Source organism: Lagopus leucura, unplaced genomic scaffold (assembly GCF_019238085.1).
Source record: "Lagopus leucura isolate 7727_CA_CO unplaced genomic scaffold, USGS_WTPT01 Super-Scaffold_100008, whole genome shotgun sequence".
In the NCBI taxonomy this organism is placed as follows: Eukaryota; Metazoa; Chordata; class Aves; order Galliformes; family Phasianidae; genus Lagopus; species Lagopus leucura.
Window position 1 is genome coordinate 33,750,937 of NW_024962265.1, and position 16,038 is coordinate 33,766,974.

Consider the following 16,038-nt stretch of genomic DNA (forward strand, 5'->3'; position numbering starts at 1 on the left):
TTTACATGTTCTGATAGTGATAGTACAAGGGGGAAATGGATTTAAACTAAAAGAAGGGAGACATTTAGGTTAGATATTAGGAAGGAATTCCTCACCCAGAGAGCTGTGAGGTGCTGGCACAGTCTGCCCAGAGAGGTTGTGGATGCCCTGTCCCTGGAGATGTTCAAGGCCAGGTTGGCCCTGGGCAGCCTGATATATGGTGAGTGACAGCCCTGCCCATGGCAGAAGGTCAGAACTAAATGATCTTTTTGTTCCCTTTCAACCTAGGGCATTTTATGATTCCATGCTTCTATGACACTGAGTACATAAGATAAACTACCCTTTGCAGGAGTGATAGTTTCCATATACATTCTGCTGGCAAGCTCTTCACCACTGATATTCTCTGAAAAATAAAAGGGTTGGGATTTATTAGTGGTGTTCAGGTTTCCTAATTATGGGCCAATCCTCCTTGTATTGGTAAATACACTAAGAATAAACTAAGAAACCCCAAATTATCTAATAAGCATCCATAACAGAACAGTTCATGACTCTGTGATGAACAGTAGGTAGGTTAATACAGAACATTTAACAATTGTATCTCCTGAGTAACTTGGACAAGCACATGCACAGCTTTTCCACAGCGGTGTCATGAATGTGGGTGTGCAACAAAGATTCAAGAGCAAATGCTGGAGAGAGACATCTGAGCATGGAAAACACTGGGAACTGCTGGTCCAGTGAGTCGACAACACTCAGTGTTCTCTGTACACTAAATAATGTGGGCAGCTCTCTCACTTTCTCAAGCACATGTGCCCATACACTGCAGTCTCCACATCCTGAAGCCACGGACAGAACATTCCTGGAGCTGGAGGATGATGCTGTGCCTGCAGTAGAACTGACTGTGATCAGGATGTGGGCCAGCCTGGGAGAGTGTGAGGTACCTCAGGACTTATTCTATAAAAGGAAGGATTCCGTCCTGAGGGCTTTTCCTCCATTACTGCATGCCCATAGACAGACATATAAATCAGTTAAACATTAAAAAGCTACTCCCAAGAACAGGGTATAAAACAGGCACTGCTCTTTCTCTGAACTCACTGTTATGTACCAAAATTGTTAAATAACATGGTATTAATCTCAGACTGCTTTCAGGAAAAAAAACTCTACTCCTGCATTTGTGTGTCATTGAAGGAGCGTAGAGAAATATCATCATAGTAAATGCTCATCCTTGAGCATAAGTTTCACTGTTGTAGTGGCAGAAAGGAAATGTAAAGGCTATCTTGAAGTTGATTATATCACACAGCCCCTCCCCAACACTAACTTGAAGTCTTTAAACTGCTGTGTTCAAGCAAAAAAGCAGATGAGATAAAAGATACAGAGAAGAAAAGGGGGATGGGGAAAGCTCTGTCCTACAGAGCAATGGAATTATATATATAACAAAGCTTAGACTAAATTATATGAGTTAGGAAGACTGCATGAAATCCATCACTGCAATTCATTGGGGCCTCACTGGAGTCTAAAGCTCCCATAATTTTCTCATTTTTTAAGGAAAAGGAAGATTGGAAGGAAAAGGGAGAATGTAAAAAAAAGGCTGGGAGTGCAGGGAGCAGAACTCACAATGCAGGTCATTATACCATTTTAAAAACTGGAAGTTTTATTTTATTTTGCATCATTAAAATCATGTCCCTGTGTCTTCTTTCACTTGAGCTGAATCCAAAAGGCCATCCTGTGCTTACAAACCAGTTGCGCAACTGTGAAGTATCACCTTCGCATATGAAACCCTGCACCAGGGCAACACGGCATCACCTCCACCCAAGGACACCCAACACCAAGGCAACAGCCTCTGCTCCATCCCTGCCTCTGGATGAGATTCAGGGCTCTCTCACACAGCCATCTCTGAACACTAGGACACTGTCTAGGGCTCAAATTAGAATAGATTTTACGCAGTTTCAGGTTGTAATAGAACATCTGGCTTAGTGCAGAGGCAGTTAAAAGGCTTGGGACCTTGAAGCAATTCTGAATTTGTTAGAACGGTTTGGAGGAGACAGCATTTATATTTCAAAGGAGTATTTCTATTGATAAAAATTGAAGGAATATAACCAAATAGACATCTCGTGGGAGTGGGATATTAGCAAACCTTGCATTCAAAATTCAACAGAACTGCTTAGTGTAGCAGCAGTAAAATGAAAGGCTTCATAAAATAAATCTATTACATAAATTGCCTATTCGGAATACGAGGTAGGGGAAGAAGCAAGAAGGAATTTGACTCTGCATCCTTCCAAATGTAATATCAGAAAGCGCCAAATAGGTTGTAGGCCTACAAGCTGGTAAGCTACCCTGAAACAAACCAAGAAAGCAGCAGAGTACAGAGAGAGGAGTGAGCAGAGAGGAGGGGAGGGGAGGGGAGGGGGGAGGAGGGGAGGGGAAGGGAAGGCACATGAGGGGAGGGGAGAGGAGGGGAGAGGAGGGGAGGGGATGGAATGCAGTACAATGCAATTGAGTGGTTCTGTTGGAAAGGACCTTCAGAGATCACCTAGTCCAACTACTTAACTACTTCAGGACTGATCAGAATTTAAAGCACATTAATGAGGGCAGTGTCCAAATGCCTCTTGAGCACTGACAGGCATCTACTACCTCACTAGAAATGGTGTTCCAGTGTCTGACCATCCCCATGGCACAGAATTCTTTCCAATTGATCAACCCTCCCTTTGCACCTCTGTGCTGTTCCCATTCTGCCATCGGTTCCCAGGAGCAAAGCCCAACACCTCACTCTGCTTCCCCTCCTCAGAAGCTGCACAGAGCAGTGAGGTCGCCTTTCAACTTCCTCACCTCCAGGCTGGGCAGCACAGTGCCCTCAGCTTCTCCTCACTGCAAATGCCCTCCAGCCCTGTTACCTGCTTTGCTGTCTTTCTCTGGAGGCTTTCAAGGACCTTAACATCCCTGTTATATTGTGGAGCCCAGAACTCCATGCAGTACTCAATGCCACACCAACACAAAATATAGCAGGAGAATTACTCCTGTTGATCAGCTGGCTATGCTGTGTTTAAGGCACCCCAAATAGACACACTCCTCCAAAACCAGCAAGTTTGTTGAAACGTTTCTGTTTTTTTTTTCACTGTGATAAAAAATTCACTAAAATCTTTCCGCTAAAATAAGCTCTTGGATTAATGGTAAACGTGTTGTAGCTGCTTGAGGGGTTAGTTACTTATGATCCTGTTAAAAAAGATGTGAAAAAAATTGAAAGTTCTATCTGCTAAATAAACAGTATTCTTTTCGCAAAAACATTCATGAAAATAGAGGAGGAAAAGTACCCTGCTTTTTGGCTGGTGCTGAAAAGTAAAGAATACACATATTCCTTGACGTAAATGCTCGGTCCTTACTCAAGCCTCCCTCCTGGGCTGCAGCTTCACCAACAGCTTCCATGGCCAGGGGAAAGATATGGCAGAACAAGGCCATGTCCACAGAGCAAACTAAGGAGAAAATGATCTAATGAGGTTATGAAATACATTCTGCTTTCTATGCCGTACATTTTGTTCTTCTAGCCAAACTGAGTACCAAAACTAATGAATTGCTAATGTAACTAATGATTTCAAGAGATTCTTCTGAATGCTTCTGGCCCACTGTGTTAATTAGGGCTTGATTCTGAAGTGAACAGAAATGAAAAGAAGCAAAGAAAAATCATATCTATATTTCAGTGTAAACCGTTATGTTAACTGGGACATAATTCTGCAGCTGGGGGAAGCAGGAAAAAAAATAATTGAGTATTTTTAGACCTGTCATTGTTAAATATACTTGCTCCTGTCTTAATATTGATGTAAACTAGAAGTGAATATACATTTTAAATGCAAGTATTGCTAAATGTCGCACATCCCGCAAGAGCTGAATTTAAGTCCTGATATAAAGTTCATTAAAATCAACAGTAACTTTTCCTCTGTTTTCAGTACAACCCGAATCTGGATACAAATGAGTACTCTTAAAAAGCGTAACAATGAGGAAGAAAAATCAGAGAAAAATCAGAGAAAGGTAATTATAGTCAAAATGTTGGCACTGACATTCATAATAATTCTAAACACAGCTTTCTCAGGGTAAAATTCTGCACTCTCATTTTCTGGTGAAAGAGGACCAAGAGAGCCCAATTCCCATTTATGAGGTTGGTACTATCGCTGTGGCTCTTATGGTGTCCTTGTTTGAGCTATTCAGATTTGCTGCTCCGTGCATTACTCTGAAAACTCAGCAGACAGGGTGAAGGAGGTCATTCTGAGCAAGAACATATATGTACAAACAGAGGAAACTGAGTGTTAGTTCCGAACGTCATGCTGCCATGTTATCTGACGTGTGATTCAATCAGTCATCATCAGTTAATTGTCACTGCACCCAGCCCTTTTATGGCAGACTTTGAAGAACCATCCTGGTATCACAGGAGGCAGTGATTCAGAAGGCGGTAACCTCCTGTTTGCACCATGTGCCACTAAGTGTCCTCTGGAGAAAGAGGGAAGCAAAACTTCTGAAGCTTGGTAATACTTAAAAAATGTGAGAATTTTTCTTTTCTTTTTTTTTTTCTTTTCTTTAAGAGAAGTGCTTGCCTGTACCTTGGCCACTTTCTGCTCCAGGTAATTATTATTCCCTAGTTCCTAGACATTATTCTTCATTTTCTCTTTTAAAACACTTCTGTTACTGTGATCATCTTGTTCCTTATCTGATCAGCTGGTTGTCCAAAGCAATTTGAAAGATCTTTTTCAACACTGAATAAAATAAAGTAGGCTTTTCCTTTTACCAAATTAATCCTTATTTTTAAGAGTTTAAATCCCAAAGCCAGAGGCATTTTCTACAATCTCTCTGCAATTGTGAGCACCGTGCTTTCACAACATGAAAGCCATGTTGTGAAACAGCCATTCTGTGCTTTATCTGGAGAAGCTGTGGTGATATAAAAAGCAGTCTCTCAAAGGCAGGAGAAAACAGATGTAAAAAATGATGCCCCAAAAAGTAAATGTTGACACTTACAATTTAGATTGCGGTTGCATCCATTGCTTTAGATTGCATTAGTCTCAGCTTAGAAAAACAAAGGCAGATTTTGGCCCGCAAAGCAGTTATCAAAGGGAAAAAAAATAAAAGCAAAAAAAAAGGAAAAAAAAAACGGACAGAAAGATAAAGGAAGGGCCACATTTTATAAACAAATGAAAGGATTTGGGCCAACAGCATGGAAGAGAGATAGACCAGTATGAGATAGTGGCAGACAAATGAGAAGAGAGTCAAAGAACATCCTTACATGATAGGAAAATGCAGTAATTCAGCATAAGCTGGAAGAGGAAGAGGAGCAGAAAAGTGATTTAGAGTTTTCCTCAATGATGAAGAAAACATGGGGAAACAAAATCTGGAGTTAAGTTCCACACAACTTTGTGATTAAAGCTCAAATTAAACAGCTTTGATTAATAAATAGCAATACAACAAGAAGGTGAAATGGAGAGAGGCTCAGATGCAGCACTGCAAGGAAGCTACGTCAGAAGTAAAGATGATAAACTGATAATTATCAGCATAAAAATCTCGGGCTGAGTTGTTTGAATAGATGAGGAGACACAGAAATTGCACAGTTTGAAGGGGAAGAAACATTTATGCAATGTCTGAAGGAGCTATTCTGGCAGGCAAGGATTCCCACTCAACATTACTACATCTCTGAGCGTGGAGAAATTCTAAGCAAAAATAACACTGAAGGATAAAGAACGATAAAGATGTCTCACACAGCTATGTCTCAGAGATAACAGACATTTTTCTTTAGTGTCAGAGATGTTGTCTCCTTGCTGCTCTCACGATCCAAAGCACATTCTGACCTGGTAAACAATCTCTTGTTGGAACAATGGAGCCTTCAAGCTACAAACTGAACCCTTTCAGACCATGCAGCAGAACAGACAAGAACTTTGCTTCCTCTTAGAAAGCAAAGCATCCTCCTAGATTAACCAGATGACATTTCTTTCCCTTTAGGACAAATTTCTAGAAGAGTTCACAGCTAATTGGCATGCAGCCAGGGTAACATTCTCTGGCACCACATGCCCATTAAGCCCCAGAGTTTGCTGGCACGAGTGTGCTCTGCATTCTGTCCTAGAGATGGCTGCATTTCAGCAGTAATGAAACTGCAGTACTCACACAGCCACATTCTTTGCTCCAACACCCATGCAGCTCCAGCAAAAACAATGCAGGCAAAGTTAGAAGAACTACAAGGAGGTGACCAAAGGCCATTCCGTCCAACCTTTATTAAAGCATCACTTAAAAAACAGTCTTTCATTTCACTTGAGCAATTTATGAACTCTCCCCCACAGTAATTCCACAGGATTTTTAACAAGATGTATTTTCATATTCTTCTTCCAGCAGAGAGATTCTCCTGTGCTCCCTTGCAGCTGTTCTCCCAGCAGCCACGACATTACCAGACAGCTCTCTGTGCTGGTGATGTGCAATATCGACATCCTGTAAGCTCCAGCTAAGCGCTGGTCATTGACACAAGAGGTTTACGAAGTACAGGCAGGCAACTGGCAAACTGAGAGGCAAAGTTACAACCCAGAGGTCAAGTGGTGCAGTGTGCTGTAAGGATCGACTTGTCACTTAAGGTTAATGGGCATAAGCAGGTTCTCTACTGTTTTGTTGCTGTTTGGAGAGTAGGCAACCTAAGCATTTGCCATACATCTTTGAAAAATCACAGAATGTTGTTGGGAACAAGTAGGCCAGCCAAGAAGGAAAGCTGATGATGCTTTGGGGACCTGCTGTGCCACACGGGCACCTCACACTGCTGCAGCCACTGGAGTAACACTAGTGAGTGGCTCAGGCACACCTGAAGCACAACGAGCTGCATACCAAGTTTCTATTCACCAGCCACACTGAGGTGAGCAAAGCTAGTTTAAGAGTTGTGCTGAGTATTAACCTCCAAATGATTCATAGGAAAATCCAAACTTAAGAGCCTGATTTACATGCAAAATACGTGGTCGAGAGAGTTTGGAAAAGGGAATGTTTAGTCCCTCTCACTCAGAATGGATCCTAACTGCCTATTTCTTCTAGTTACAGTATTCAGTTTTCAAGTGTGTCTGCATTAAGTAATCCATATGTATATATATGCGTATGTACACTTCTTTTAATATATTGAGTTTTAGATTCCCCTGTGAAACTCAGACACCAAGACCTGCTTGCAGGAGACTCATCCAAACTCCCAGAGGCCCCTTCCTGTTTTCTTGTTGTACGGCAAAGAACAATACTCATCACGCTGCCTGTAAGGCACAGGGCAATTAAAGGCACACTGCAAAGTATTAATCTGGCAGTGGCACTCATCTGCTCTCTGAACACTGATTGTTATTTGGGATTAATCTAGGTCACCGACAAAAGTTGGGAGGGCAGAGGATACATCTTCCTGTTTGTTCTTTTTATTGGTGTCATGATTATTGCTGGGAACTGATAATAATACCTACTTACAGAGAAGTCTGAAGAAACCGATGCTGCTTCTGTTTGGCGAGTATATAAACTTCCCAGCTAACAGAGGCAAGAGATGTTCTTCTGGTTCATACGTAAGACAGACACCATCTATTTCAACAGCTCTGCCCCACAATGGATTCCCTGCTGAAAACTGACTGCATTTCTGCACACTCGGCTTCTCACGTCAGCTCTTGAGCATTATCCATCACTTACAGGGATTCATTATCAAAGTACCGCATGAGAGTTTAAGCTGCACAACACCAAGAGATTTGTCTGGACTCTGGAAGAGATTTTATGACGTCTGGGATTTAAAAGCAACACTCTTTTTAAAATCGTGTCACTTTCTTGGTGCCGTGAGCCTCGAAAAGCTGCTCCAACTTAGGCAGCACATCCCAGTGGCTGCTCTGGCTCCTTTGGCTCCGACCTCCAGCCTCTCCCACACACCCACCCCCACGCTGTGCATCTCCCATTTTAGCCGGGCCCTCTCCACCTCGCAACAGGGGAAAATGTCATCGCTTTTTCCCTTTTCTATCTCTGTGTCACAAACGGAGCGGCCGTGCTTCCTCCACACCCACTCCCCTCGCCAGCAGCCTCGCTGCAGCTTCCTGTCAGCCCCGCACACCACGCCGCTTCCTCTGGCAAAAGTTTTATCTGCCTGCACCGCGTTAACTGTTTGCTTCCCACACACAGAAATGGGTATTTCTAACATTCGCCAGTTAAACCCTTTCTGGCTAGAAAAATGTAAGTGGCGCTCAGGGAGAGTAAAAAGCGCTTTATATTATTTAATAGTGAAAGAAAACTAGGGTCGAGCAGTGTATTTGCAAGCGACGGACGTCCCACGTTGTACGTGCGGGGCTGACAAGGGCACCCAGAGGTGTAACAGCCCATGGAGCAGCAGCCTATAGCAGCGTGACACATCTCCGAAGCACCCCCCGTCCGCGGGTCTCAAAAGCCCTCTCGGAGAGGTCAGAAACACTGCCTCGGCGTTCCTTCCCCCACGGCTCCCGGCTGACAAGGGACCGCTACGCGCTGCCACGAGCGCGAAGCTTCGGAACCTCCCCCGACACGACTGAGAGGCCCACGCTCCCTCCTCAAGGCTCGTTCTGTCCTGGGCTCTCCATCCCGGGTACCGACCTCCCCTCCTAGGGGATGCGAGCTCCCAGCCCGCCACACCCAGGCCGGCCTCCCCAGCCCCCCTCCTTCCCTTCACGCCGCGGGGACACGCCGCGCAGCCGCCCCGCGGCGGTTTCCAGTCGGCCCAGCGCCACCCGACCCCTCCCCGCCCCGAGGCCGACACACGCCCGGCGCCCGAGGCCGGGCCGCCCCTCAGGGCATCGCGCGGGGCCCGGCGGGGGGAGGGGCCGGCGGGAAGGGGGTTGGGGAGGGCTCCGCGCCTGCGCAGTGGGGGCGCGGCGACGGGGTCAGCCCACCCCTCCGCACCGCCCCCGCCCCTGCCGCGCCAGAGCGAGGCTGGGCGTGCGGCGTCACGGCGACGGCCCCAAGCCGCGCCCCGGCACAGCGGCGAGAGGCAGCGGGCGGAGCGCAGCGGGCTCGGCCGGCGAGGCGGCGGCGGCGGCGGCGGCGGTGGGGAGTGGAGGCGCTGTCCGGTAGGAACGAGGGCGCTGTCCGGGCCCACGGGGGGTGGCGATCGAGGGGAAGGAAAGGGGAGGGGGAGCGCGAGGCGAGGAGCGGCGCGCTGCGGGAGATGGGGCAGGAGCCTGGAACATGGCGGAGGAGGAGCTGCCGCCGCCGCCGCCGCCGCCGCCCCCCGGCCTGAGGCGCGGGGCAGTGCGGGGCCCGGCCCTGCCGCCGCCGCCCGCCGAAGTTAGAGCGGAAGCGGAAAGTTGTAACCCCGCGGCTCGGGGCTGCCAGAGAAGGAAGAGAAGAGAGAGGAGGGAGGGGCGGGTGCCGCCCGGCCGGGGACGGGTCGCCGCCGCCGTTGTCAGCGGGAAGTCCGAGCCGGGCCCCACCTAGTCCGGCCGCCCGCCGCCGCTTCCGGCCGCTGTGCCCGGGGGGGGGGCCCGCCCGGCGGCGGGGGGTGCGGCTACAGCTCCCGGCCCTGCGCGGAGCGGCGCCGCCGGCGGTCAGCGGGTCCTGCCCCGCGGAACAACAGCCCGAAGGGTGGCGGGGATTCGCGGAGCCGGCGGCCGGAAGGGACGGCGGTGTTCCTCGTCACGTCTGAACTCCGGCGGCGACGCAAATGGAAGAGCTCGAGGGATGCTTCCTGCACCAAGCCAGCGGAACGCATACCCCCACCCCCGCGTTCCCCCCCTTTACCTCCTCCCTCTCCCCCCCACCCCCCCCAAAAAATACCCTTCCATCGAAATATATATTCACTAGAAGCGAAAGCAAAGTTTTCAGAGGGATGAAATGAAATTGGGGTGTTTTGCGCTGGCCTCGGATAACAAAAAGAGGATCTAGAGCAGCGAGGTTCCTGCAGAAGCCATCAGCGTGCTCTTTGCTCTTACTGCCCTTCTGTCTGGAGGTTGTGCTGCTCTAAGGGGGAAAAAGTCATCCTTGGGGGTGTGATGGTGAGGTGGTGCAGTTCCAATAAAGAGGATATTTCAGAGATGCGCAGCTTGAAAATTGTAGTTTCTGCGTGTGTGCCTGCATTTAGATGTTTTCATTAGTGGGACTTGTTATTTCCAGCACATAGCAGCTATATTTTATCCTAATATGAAGTAAGGAGATGGAGAATGACAGCGACTTTTCAGTACTCTTTTGTGGCAAAATGTATATTGAAATCACTGTTATAGAAAAGAAGGGATGAAATGCTTTCTTTTTTTTTTCTAGTAAATTAAAAGGCAAAGAAGCAATCACCTCATTTTATATTAGTAATCATTCAGAGATAAATTTATTTCCCTTTTGAAAGTGCTGCTTTTCTCCTCTACAGAAGACTTGAAAAAGCAGTCCAGTGATCTGCTTTTGGCCTTCTATCTGTGCTAAAATCTCAAGCTTAAAACTTAACTTGTGGAACGCTCAAGAGGTTTTTCTTTATTCATTACTTTTTTTTTTTTTCCCCTCCCATCTCAAAGTCAGTACTGCAGTCTTCACTTTGGCTAAAAATGGGCTGAGTGTGTAGTGAAGGCTGCCTTGGTTGCTCACATCAAAGGCTTTGCAAATAAACTTCCTAAATAATGACGTGCAGTGTTCTTTCCCTGTTACCTGTGCATTTCAGAGATGTTCTGCTTAGTGGTATGAGCTACTTCAAGTTTAGCTGGCAACTGTAGTGTAAGACTTTGTGATTATCTGACTTCTGAGTTGCTCCATGTGCTATAAAGGTCACGTAATATATTCAATTTTTTGTGGGTTTTCTTTTTTTTTCTTTTTTTTCTTTTTTTTTTTTTTAGCAAAGCTGAATCGTACTTGAAGCACCTGTCTGCCTGGGGGTGGTGGTGTAATCTGCAAAACAGTTGAAAGACTATAAGCTTAAAAACAGAGCTCACATATGAGAAAGACAAATGGTCTTTTGTGCTGTTTGTGATTGGTTGTCTCCCTTCTGTTACTATATACCTTCCCCAGATTAATTTTGTGAGCATTATTAAAACTTTGTGATTCTTGTGCAGGGCAGATCATCAGAAATAAATCTCAGGTGAGCCATGACAGCTTTCTTTGTGCTGTGCTAGTTTTGCAGAATGAAACTGACTGACTTTTTAATTGAGCGCCTTTCTGGAACAGAAGCAAGCAGATGGGAATCTAGGTGAGAGCCTACAAAAGGAGGAAGAAATTCCTGAGGAAAGAAGTGTGCTGAAGATGACTTAGCTTGTGATCTAGCAGTCAGTAAATGTGGGAGCTAAAATAAGCGGCTGTCCACCTATCATCTGGAACATGGGAAGTGCAGGAGTCACTGCAGTACTTGGGTGCTCAGCACTTAACTGCTGTGGTGTGAACCCTGTCGTCATAGAGTGCTGCTGGCTGCTCAGAGAGGTGCTCCTGGGGGCAAGGATGTCATATAGGTAAAAGCACTTCTGGGATATATGGTAAGAGGGGTGAGTGGGTGCTCTGTGAATTGCCCAGTAATGCTGAGGTGACCTTCAGATACCTTACTGACTTTTGAGAGTGCTTTAACTCTTAAAGGCACACTCAGCAATTTCTCTCAAGCTTTTGTGAGTTTTAATCAAGATTGCTTTTTCAGTAAACAGAACGCTAAGTATACCCCATGCAACAAAAGTTTTTATTTAGCTTGTGGTTGGAAGCAGTGCCACTCTTCTGCCTCAGAACAAGTGCCAAAGCAGACTGAAGTAGTCCGTGTATTATTGGTGTGTTGAGTCCCTGCTGAGTTGGGGCAGGTTTCTGCTGTGCTTTGTTGCATCTAGGTCAGGTGGAGGGATTTTTTAGTCAGCCTCTTCCTTTGAAGAGATTGAGGGAGTATCTACAGAAACTACGCAATCCCATTTGAAGGCAGACTTCATTTTCCTCTTCATACATGGTTGAGGTGGTCTGTTTCCATTCTTTTTATGTAAAGCAGGGAAAAGGGAAGGTCTCTCTCTTTTTTTTTTTTTTTTTTTATGGATTTAATAAGGGACCTGCTTAGTAAGTGACAGCTCTCAAAATTGTTCAGTGATTGAGTGCAGAAGAGCTTGAGTATCTCACTGGATGTGTCTAATGTATGTCTTTTGTCTCAGGGCCTGTCAAACATAAGAAAACTGGGGGAGATAGGCATATTAAAAATTAGACTTAAAAGTGTGCGATACTTTGCTTGTTGTAGGCAAGCAGAGTTTGGAGGAAGTCAAACACTTTGGTGGCACAAGTCATTTCTTGATGGAACAGCTGAATGAGGCTGCCTGAAGTAGTGGCAGTGAGCACTGGCCTGAAGCCCACATCTCCCTTGCTTTAGAATACCCAAAGAACACTGGGGAACTCAAAGGCCTTTTTCTTTCTTTTTTAAACTGTGTGCACCTCTTTGTGAATGCGGTTGTGAACTTTTGACATTCTGCATGGTCTTCTGGCGGCAAGGAAGGGGAAGAAGGCTGTATGCACCAGGTTGGCAATCTGCCTCTTAGGCAACCCCCAAAATGATTTGGGGGCCCTCTACCTATTCAGAATGCTCCATTTCCATAGGCAGTGTTTTTAGCAGTAGTTTTCATTGCTGAAGCAGCAGAGTGAAGGTGCTCTGGAGCCTACAGAAAAGTTTGTAGCGGAGTTAAAGGAACTTTCTTAGAGTTGAACCAGGAAGAAGAAGAGGCGCTTGGCAGTATCTACTGTATTGTTCCATTCAGCTTTCTAGTTATTAATCTGAGGAGTTTATGTCGTTTGAAGTAAGTCCCTGCTATGCAGCTATGAAGGGAGACTGCCAATTACAGTACACATGGTTAGTTCATTCTTGGCCAAGAGAGGAAGGCCAGAGAATAGTGCAGAAGTGGGAAAGCCCATCCCTTCTAATGGACATTTGTGTCCTGTGCAAAGAAACAGCATCTCGTGTTTCTCTGCAGACTAAGATTGTCTTTAGGGATCACTGGCTATCATTCCTGCAGCTGTTACAACACAGGAAGGTGTTCCACACCTTAATTATTTGACCAGTCCTTCTGCAAAAAGGATATTGCATGCCAGTGTTGATAATTCATGAAATACCTTTCAGTGTAACCCTAATCTTAGAGCCATATGAAACTTTATATCATTAATTTTCTGGACAATATTGAGGAACTGGAACAGGGGAACCGTTTATTTTCATAACTAAGGAGAAACCTTCAAGCAAGCACCTGTAATTACAATTTGTTTCCTCATAGAAACTCTGAAGAAAATGTGTTCTTTGCATCAAAATTTGTAGACACTGAACATTAACTTGCTTTAACTGTAAGCTTTTATTAATCTTTGTTTTCAGCAGGTAGTCTGGATTAGAGGTAGAGATGTAGTTGAACAATGTTGTTTTCTTTAGCGTGGCTTTTTTCATAACTTTATATGAAATCAGTTGGTCAAAACTTTTTCTTAAATGGATGTGCTCTGTAACACCAAAATAATGTATGTTGGCTAGCCTTCTCTTTGCTTAATCTATCCTAACTTCCAAAAGCAGACAGTCTCTGCAGGTGTTCCTTTTTGTTGCTCTATATTAATGTTTTAGCTTTTCAGGTTGTATTTTTTTTTCCCACTCGGTCATCTTCTGGAACCTAGTTACTCGTGCTGTGGTATTTCCCATGCCTGCAATGAAGGGGAATTTCTTGAAGCAGTCTTCATATATCAAGAAGAAGCAAAAGGGGTGTGACCATATCTGTCTGGAAGATGAGCAGCAGATGTGTTTGTTATTAACATGGAGCATGAGAGGGGATGTCCAGGAGGCAGGAGGACCAGAACAGTACTAGGTGTGGTACTTGAGCACTACTGGATTCAGAGCCTTCAGCAGTTGTAGGATCAGACCAGCTGTCTTTTTTTATAAAGACATTGTGTGCAATCATGTTTTTACTTAAGATGAAGCTGATGTGCTGTCTGCTATGCGGGCTGCCTCAGAACCTGGATGATACTGGTAGCTACATCATATGGTTGTGCACTTCTTGCTTGCAGTTAAACTTCGGTATTGCATGGTCTAATACTTTCCCCAAAAGTAAGTCATGGGAAAACTAGTAGAAAGTTGCAATCTATCTTGTTTTGTTGCTTTTTTTTTTTTTTTAATTTTGAGAAGGGCAAACCTGAATGTAGAATGGAAGCAGTCCAGTAAGTGGAATTTTACTTTCCACAATACAGTATTTAGGGCAGGATTTATTTGTTTACAAGATGACATAGCTGGGACTAAGCTGCGTGTCTGTGTGTCTAGGTTACATGGTTAAGTGCAAGGGCTGCCCAGTGGCATACTGGACAGGAATCTTTTGCTTATTAATCTTAGAACTGTTAAATAGGTAAGGTGAATCGTCAAGACACTTTAAGATGCAGTCAGTAACCCTCCTCTGATCTTTCATTATGAAACTGCTTACAACATAACATTCCAAAAGCTTCATGTCCTTAAAAAAGATGACCCATAAAACACAGCCTGCCTAGTTTCTCGTGATTGCTTATTGCATGCAGTATTGTTGAAGGGTTTTGTTAGGATTGGAGAAGTATGTAAATTAATATGGCTTGTGCTATCTTGATTCTTATGCTTCTGCAGTTGTATCTACACCATTCTGACCTGTTTAAAATTGAGAATTGTTGGTGAATGTGATGTTCTTATCCCTGTTGAGGGAGTGGTCCATCTATTTATGCTTGTTATTCTACTCGTGCAGATGTATGGGAAACGCTATGTGCTTTTGTGGATTTTATGATGAGCAGCATCAGAAACTTGAGTTTTTTGCTAGCTTGAATTCGTCTTGATAGTTCTTGCCCAAATTATAGCAGTCCATGGATGAATTTCCAAAAAAGTTTAACATGAGCAGTATTCGTGGAATATAAGTGCACAATGTGAGCCGCCTTGTGTTCCTAATGTGCTGTGAAATGCTTTGCTAAAAATCCAACTTCTGTTGACTTCAGTTAGTTGAGAATACAACAAATGTGTAGAAATTCATGCAGGCGTTGAAGAAGTTTGCAGCCCAGCAGTGGGAAGCTTGCAATCCCCCAGTAAATCCAGGTGCTTATAACTTTTAATTTTTTTACTAGATCCTTGATCTTCAAATGCTCTTAGTTTTGATGTATATTTTTCTACTTGCTTTTTATATAAAAATATGAGTATTGAGCATTTCTGAATCTTTGTTTTTGTAGAATCATAGAATGGCCTGGGTAGAAAAAGACCACAATGATCATCTAGTTTCAACCCCCCCTGCCAAGGCAGGATTGCTAACCATTAGACCAGGCTGCCCAGGGGCCACACACAACTTGAAATTGTTATTTTTGTTCATTGCATGCTCTTTCAATTTATCTTTTCACCTTTCTTGCATTTGAGCATGCCCACTGCTTTTCTATGATTCTCTTTTCTTTTCTGATCTCCCTAAGCTTTTTGTTTCAGGAAATGACCTGAGCTGTATTGGAGTTCTGCCAGAGATCTTGTGTAGAAAACTTGTGTAAGAGCTGAAGTTCTGCAAAAACTGAGTAACTGATAGCAGTTTCAAAGTGAAGTGCTTTAGGCTACTGTATGTGGTAGTGTTTGGCATCTTTGCTTTCCATTAGTTTCTTAAGACTCAGGCAAGAAATGCTGTAACTGTGAGTAGGGATTAAAGTGAATAAATGGAACAGTACATGGGAAAAAGAATAAGTAGGTTGTACAATTTTATTCCTGATGTAGATGAATCTCCTGAAGCTGCCTTTTCCTTTTCTGTTAGGAATGTGAGTTCTGTCCAGTGAGTTAACGTGCATGTTGTGTTGATTCTTCAGTAATTTGCCCTCGCTTAGGTACAACAGCCAATATTTTGAACCAAGTACAGTCTTGCTCACTAGAAATACATCCTGCTCCTAGCCAGAGGCAAGATCATGAGATGCAGTTTACAATTCTTTTCAAATTTGTCAAGTTTAAACTGTTTGTAATTTCAGCTAATGTAATTCTGCCTTGGTTAGCCTTGCTGTGAAGTACTTTTTTAAAATGAAATTCTTTGGTGGACTTCTCATGAAGGAAACTCAAAGCCTCTTTTCTGAACTGAATGCCCAGTTGGCTACGATAATAGGAGTGAAGCTAAGGGACCATTCACAGCCTTATCTCCAGACAGCTGAAGTCATAGATCT

The 16,038-nt window shown here is 44.5% G+C and overlaps 1 protein-coding gene across 1 annotated transcript in view; it reads left to right on the forward strand.

Annotated features, from left to right (window-relative positions):
• The first annotated feature begins 8,990 nt into the window (after positions 1 to 8,990).
• Positions 8,991 to 16,038, forward strand: part of RAP1B (RAP1B, member of RAS oncogene family) — a 29,392-nt gene continuing 22,344 nt past the window's right edge. Inside the window, exon 1 of the mRNA XM_042872372.1 lies at positions 8,991 to 9,029. The gene's annotated coding sequence lies outside the window, so the exon portion shown is untranslated. The remainder of the gene's footprint in view (positions 9,030 to 16,038) is intronic.